The following is a 7645-nucleotide window of genomic DNA, read 5'->3' as shown; positions in this document are numbered from 1 at the left end:
AGGCTGTTTGTGGAGCAGACAAAATATTGATGCAGATGTATACACACACATAGGCATGCAGGTAGGAGTGGAAAGGCAAGGCAGAGGGCTGGAACAGGGAGGAGCAGCATGTAGAGTGAAATTCCACTGAAGCATTAATAAACCCAGTATTTCCCTGTAACATTGTTGATAGAGTGCCAAGTTCTTTTAAAACATTCATTGTCAAACTGGTAAGTTCAGGTGAATCAACTAACATCCATTTGTCTGGCTACCTGTTCTGATACCACAAAATCATCCCACCCAGCAAACTGGAAAAACAGGGCTAACTAGTCAAAGTCCACCTGGTTCATCAATATTAAAGTAGGGTTAACTCACACCAGCTGAAGAAATTGCTCTATGGCTGCATATGATTGAAACGTGCTAAGATTTACAGCTTGCCAGATCTGATAAAGACCAGATAACATACATGGGTACATGGTCTTATTCAAAACCAATGCAGTGAAATGGAATTCATATCTGTTAATCCATGCCTATTGAGTCCAATGGGAAAAGAATGATCTATACAAGTAAGAATCGAATAGTTAATGTCACTAGCAGCAAATGTAAGTACATTCCCAGCGTTGTGCAGGAATTATGCAGAATGCCACACTTACTAGTATGGATTAGACATATCCACCTGCCATTCTATATTGCAAAGATTGCAATCAGTTATTATAGTTGATGTCAGTCTTTTTTTTTCGGAGTCCAGAGTGTTTTCACATATGATCCTAAAAGTGAGTTGCTTTCTGTGTCTGTAAAGTGAAACATACATTCGCCAGAGTATACTGTACATTCATTTTTAAAGTGGTTCTTTTCTGCTTTCAAACCTGAATGAACATTATCATGTGGACACAAAGACATAAAGGTCGTTCACATGACCAGCCCTACAGGGGTAGGAGGACAGGGCTACCCCAGTTAGGGCAGGTCGTGTGAAGCAACGGGATCACTCCCAGTCCCAATACTTCACCCCTGGTTTGGAATCCAAGCTTAAAGTGAAGAAGGAGGGCAAGCATGTGCCTCCTACTTCACTTTACATCCCATCCGTGTGGATGCTCATGCTGCCGGCAGCTCAAATTGCCATGCCCCCTGAATTTCGGATTTCACCTGGATTTTAAGCATCTTACCCAAATTGCTTAGCCCATCCAGATTCGTCTGGATTTCAGCTTTCATTAAAAGAAGAAAAGAAAAAGCTGAGCTCTAGCCCTTGTAGAGTTATGTGGAGTTATGGAGCAAAATGTGCAGTCACAATTCTGCTCAAAAATTATTTTCAGGCCAATTTACATAATATGCAAATTAGGCACCTGGATTTGCAAAGCCAGAATATGGCAACCCCACTGGCAGCCATCTTGATCACAGAGGTGGTGAGAAAGGATAGGCCAGGCATCAAGGAGCCTTCCCAATGCACCATACTGCTTGCACGGTGCATTGTGGGATATCTGGTGGCCTGGCTTCTTTCCCCTCTCTCCCGATTGCCTCTTTATTATTATTATTATCCTCTCTCCCGATTGCCTTATTATTATTATTATTATTAACATTTTATATCCCTCTCTTCCTCCAAGGAGCCCAGAGCGGTGTATTACATACTTGCGTTTCTCTTTCACAACAACCCTGTGAAGTAGGTTAGGCTGAGAGAGAAGTGACTGGCCCAGAGTCACCCAGCTAGCTTCATGGCTGAATGGGGATTTGAACTCGGGTCTTCCCGGTCCTAGTCCAGCACTCTAACCACTACACTACGCTGGCTCTTGTGAAGCTGCAGGCAGCAGAGCCCTATTTGGGCTCTGGTTGTCTGGGTGAAGACAGGTTGACTCCTGCCTTCTCCCCAGTCCACCTCTTTGTGGTCATGGAACAACCTTATAGTGTAACATTCCAAGAGGAAGCCTTTAACCGGGGCCTCCAGCAACTAGGCTCTGGCACAGTGGCACCTTACCTTTTGTACTACCAGTGCTCTGGTTTCTCAGCAAGCCTGGAAAACTGAGCGACGTGGATAAATGACACCCTTTACACTGTGAGACTAGCTTGAATACTGTCAGCCAACCCCATGGGCTAATCCAGACCCACCACGCCCTATAAAGCCCCGAGTTCTGAGCTAGTGCCTCCATTTGAGCACCTGTGGTTGCTAGGAGTAGCCGCCACAGACTCTTCTCTCTTCCTCACCGGCTTCTTTGGAAATTGGCCCTTGACAATTGACAGCTGGCTCCAGCTGTGACGGGGTCGTCAGCAAAATACCCTCTGGGGACTCCCTCCTATATGGGCATCCCTCCGGTATTCGTGGGTCTGGAGCTTACCTTGGCATCAGGAGGGTAGGAGTGATGTGTTTGTCTTGCTGATGGCAACAGTAGAAGCAATGTTCCTTTCCCATGCCATGCCACCCCCTTTCCCCTACGCCTGGAGCTGATGGGGAGAAAGGCACCTTTTCTCCTCTCATCCCATCCACAAATGGGCCCATCATTGGAGGGGCCTCTGCAAGAAGAGGTGGGAGGGAGGAGGCAGCAATGGGGTGAGTGAGTCAGCTGAGAGAATCAATGTCTCCTCATCAGTATCTCCTCCTGGCATCCTAGGATGCATTTCCCACGGCTGCTGTGATGACAGGGAAGCATAGAGAAGGCAGCCATGGAACACCATCACTTCCTTTTTCTGACTGCCGCATACACAAATGGAAGTGTTCCCCAGAGGTCTCCATGATGACACAGGAGAACGTAGGGGTGTCTGTGCTGCCATTTGTGGATAGAGGAGCCTGGAGGAGGCAGGGATGGAATAACTCTGTCAAGAAGAGGGACTGCATCAAAGGGGCCACTGGGTGGGTCAGGTACTTCAGGCATCAGCAGAGGTGCCTCTGAGGGCCCTCCGCCTTTGGCAACTGCCCAAGGATGCTGGCCTCTGATATCAGCCTTGACGCTTCTGCGCCCTGGGCCCTATTCGGCTTGCTCCTGACTTCGCTCATCTGTATCACACCTTGCAGCCAGCCGCAGACCACAGAGCCGTGCTAAGGCCTGACATGTAGTTTCTTGAATAAGAATAGGATGAATAATTAACCAGGGAGTTATTCGCACATGGCTTCATGCTTTGGGGTAAATGTTATGCGAAGCCACTTCGAACCACTCGCGGCATTAAGGGAAGCAGCCCTTCCCCTCTGCTCTCGGGTTTTGTTTTGAAACAAGTTCAAATGGCAGCCTCCTTATTTTCCTTCTAGCCAATTGTGGGGGGGGAGAGCTTTCTAAGGAGTGATATCTGCATTTCTAAAGAAAGCATCCCTCTTATTATGCTAAAGATTCTGCATCAGTGCCTCTCCCTATTTGCTCCAACATTTTCAGAAAAAGTAGTGTAAAACCAGCATTTTAAAAATCTGGAAATATGCTGAGATAAGCTAGAATTCACATCACAAAGCCTGATTTGTGTGTGTAGTGGGTCCAAGAATCTCAAATGGACTTTGGGGTAAGTTTGGCTGGTGTGTGGACGCACACACTCTCTTCTGAAGTAGCTTCGGGGTAGAAGCCCTGTGTATAAAGCCTCCTGGGCACTTTCCAGATTACACCCTGAAATGGGGCCACGGTGGATCTTGGAAGTTTGCTTCCACACTTCCTGTGTTGTGACACCACAGTCACTCCACTGACAGCAGCCTGCCATTCACATTTCCGATGCCTTATTTCAAATTTAATTGCTGCAATATAGTGCTATGACATTGTGTATTGGGCATTAAAAAGTTAATGCTTTTTCGGGTTGTTAGTTTCTGCGAGACTGCTCCCCCTGCTGTTTACATTTCAAATGTGATTTGCCTGATTTTGCTGCTGTTGAACAGCTAAGCTGGAAAGTGCCCTGGGTAGCTAAGACCACTCTACAGAAAGAAAGCAGGTTCTCCAGTGTTGTGGTTTGTTTCCATTTACTTACTTACTCAATCATTTTGCGTATTTCTATACCACCCAATAAACGTGTCTCTGGGTAGTTTATGTATTACAAAAAGCCTTGAATTCTATTTCCTTCCAGATCTTTTCTCGTGGAGTTGGTGCTTTGTTTTTGGCTGAACTCAATACTCAGACACATCCTGGCTTTGTTATACATAATGTGTTGTTCTAGAGCATTTCTGCATCTAGCAACAACTCCATTCTTTAACCACACCCCAATGGGATGTCAGGAGATTTCTAAATGAAGAGGAACTGGACATTTCGCAGACACTGGAGCTAATGTTTCAGGCACTCTGCCAGCTCAGGCTCCTTTTTGCTTCTGCATGCATTCACAGGCTAATGGAAACTGTCTTTCTAACTTCATTAAGATAATGAGTGGCTCAAGCAGGCACTTACACTTGTAGACTTGGTGTGCATGATTCCTCACCACCATGAGCCAGTTTGGAATCGGATAACACAGCCTCTGGCACACACAATTAGGAATTGGATGCTCTGAGAGCATGGCACATGAGGAGAGCTGGTCTAGGGGATGAGAGCTGGTCTTGTGTTAGCAAGCATGAATTGTCTGGTTTGCTAAGCAGGGTCTACCCTGGTTTGCATTTGAATGGGAGACTACATGTGAGTGCTGTAAGATATCCCCCTTAGGGGATGGGGCCGCTCTGAAAAGAGCGCGTGCATGCAGAAGGTTCCAAGTTCCCTCCCTGACATCTCCAAGATAAGGCTGAAAGAGACTGCTACCTGCAGTCTTGGAGACGCTGCTTGCCAGTCTGTACAGACAATACTGAGCTAGACGGCCCAATGGTCTAACTCAGTAAAAGGCAGCTTCCTATGTTTCTATGTTCCTATGATATAGCCACCCTGCTGAAGTTAAGCAGCTCTTGATGTGGTCAGTGCCTGGATGAGAGACCCTCATATGCCACCTTTGGGGATTGGGCTGTAGCGATGTGGTAGAGCATCTGCTTCACATGCCGAATATCCCAGTTCAATCCCTGGCATCTCCAGGTAGGACTGGGAAAGACTCCTGCCTGGAACCTTGGAGATGGACCAATAGTCTGACTCAGAAGAATAAAACAACTTCCTTTGTTCCTTTTTTTTTTTTTTAAGCACTTGGAGTATTTGTATAGGGGCCATTGAGATGATCAGCATCTCGCCACCCCTTCCTCCCATGATAAAGGGGTGTGGTGGGAGTGCATTGGGATATCCACAGATGATGCCCTGACAGGCACACTCTCAGTTCGTCTGCTTCCTAATTGCATGTACCCAGCCTCACCCCATAAGAACATAAGGAAGCCGCCTTACAGTGAGTCAGGTAATCATTGGCTAAGTATCGTCTACACTGACTGGCAAGAGCCCTTCAGGGTTTCAGACAGTGGTTTTTCTTAGTGCCACCTGAAGATGCCAGAGATTGAAACTGGGACCATCAAGCCTGGAAAGCATGTACTCCAGCTCTGTGTTACAGCCCTCTCACCACATTGAGGGGGAATTATTGTGTCAATTGATTGGGAACATGCAAGGAGCACCCAGGTCAAGTCATATATTACTTCAATGAGTGAACACTTCTGCCCCTCTACTATGCAGAGTCCTCATTTACTTGAGTGTGTGAACCCATTCTCAGCAAAATGTTCCTGGCTGGATATACAGTATATGTCATCAAGAAAAATGTAATATGTACCAGGAAGAATATGAGGAAACCCATACATACAGATGCTTAGACCTGACTAATTCACTGACTCACTCATGGGGATATCAACATGTTTAAGGTAGTTCTGTGTGACTCAGAAACCTGAAATTCATTGTACACACAATCCAATATACCCTGATTGCTAGGAAAATACAAAAATAGGCAATTTCTACGTCTCTCCCTTAACATGGGGAACATGACCTATTACCCAGCATGTTGGTGATTAGACATATTTTTAGAATGCTATATTCTGGAGACCAGGTATACCTCCTACACCTGTCCCTTTTTGAACAATTGTGGGGTTACCAGCAGAATGGCTGTCCCTCATCACCTGCAGCAAAGCCTCATTCCTCAAGGCTAGTCAGAGCTGGGCAATATTAGACAATCTGTTCATGATAACTGAAGTGCATTCTGATGAAGGGTGTACTTAACAATATGTGTCTTTGTGTTTGTGAATTGTTTTTTCTTCTTCTTCCCTGTTTCTATTTATGGATTGTACTATATCAAATTGGAAGGGAGGAGTGAATTTGCAGAGAAGAAGAATTCATTAATTATTCTATTTGTAAACCTTGGAATAGAAAGAAATGTGGGTAAGCAAGATCATAATAGAGAGGCAATGTGAATATCTGTAAAATAACAAGGGTGCAACTGGGAACTGTGAATAATTCCACAGTGGTAACATTTTTGAGAGATTAACAGTGCATTCTTATGCACAGTTTTAATCCTTTTTTGCATGAAAAGCTCACACTACAGGAGACTCATTGTAAATATTGCTCGTAAATTGGTGGCGGGGCAAACTGGGCCTCCTGTCACATTAGATCAGTTGATTTCCCCTGAAGCTGTTTTCAAATTCAGTAATCCAATAACCTTCAGTTTAAGGCGAGAGTTAAGATGCTTTACATTTTCACTTGTGCTCTAAAAAGAATGGAAATTGCAAGTTAAGATGCCCATCTGAACTTACACCCCATATAAGATGTAAAGACTTTGTATATCCTGGTCTATGATGATGGCTTTAGAAATAAGGCTTCATGCATCCACACTTTGCCTTGATCATAGATGCATCAAGCAGAAATTCATCAGGGGCATCTCTAGGAAGTGATTAGCGAAACTGCACCTGTTAAATGTCTGCCTGGATACTTCCCTCCCCAGCCCAATGTCCACTGAAAGACCAAGGCAAAGTGTGGGTGCATGGAGCCTCATTTATAAAGCCATCATCTTTACAGCTTATATGGCGCAGAAGTTAAGATGGGCACCTTAACTTGAAATTTCCATTCTTTTTAGAGCATGAGTGAAAATGTAAAGCATCTTAACTCTTGTCTTAAACTGAAGTTTTTTGGATTACTGAACTCCTGTCTTAAACTGAAGGTTTTTGGATTACTGAATTTCCAGGTATTCTAAAAAGGGAAATCTGATTAGATACTATCAGGAAGAGCTTAGCCAAACCACAAGGTAGAACTTCCTGATGCTGAACACTAAGAACTTTGTAAAACCTTCAACTAAGACAGGGCTGCTCAACTTCAACCCTCCTGCAGATGTTAGCCTACAGTTCCCATAATACCTGGCTATTGGCCACTGTGGCTCGGGATTATGGGAGTTCTAGTTCAAAAACAGCTGGGGGGCTTAAATTGAGCAGGCCTGAACTAAGATAAAGTCACACACACCCGCCTCCTGGAAAAACAAAATGAAATGAACTTAGTGGATTCAGTAATAGTGGCAGCATGATCCCACCTCATGATTATTCAGCAGTGAATAAGGACACAAGAAGCAAATAATCTGTATTCACTTTAAATCTGTACCTTTTTTTGTTTTTGAAAAAACCCCACAAACAACAGACAATGATAATTAAAAATAACAAATGCTTCAGTAACTGTGTCCAAAACTAGAGATTATCTTCCCAGAAAATTCCCATAAAACTCACAGTTCTCCAGCTTGCTTTAATATTCTGCAGGATGGTCTTATCAGCAAAATAGTGTTAAAGTTGTACACAAGTGACATAGCCACCCACAATGCAAGCCATTCACACACACATATGCACTGTAGCCATTCA

Source organism: Hemicordylus capensis, chromosome 3, assembly GCF_027244095.1.
Source record: "Hemicordylus capensis ecotype Gifberg chromosome 3, rHemCap1.1.pri, whole genome shotgun sequence".
In the NCBI taxonomy this organism is placed as follows: Eukaryota; Metazoa; Chordata; class Lepidosauria; order Squamata; family Cordylidae; genus Hemicordylus; species Hemicordylus capensis.
The sequence above is the reverse complement of the archived record's forward strand: the minus strand, read 5'-3'. Positions refer to the sequence as shown.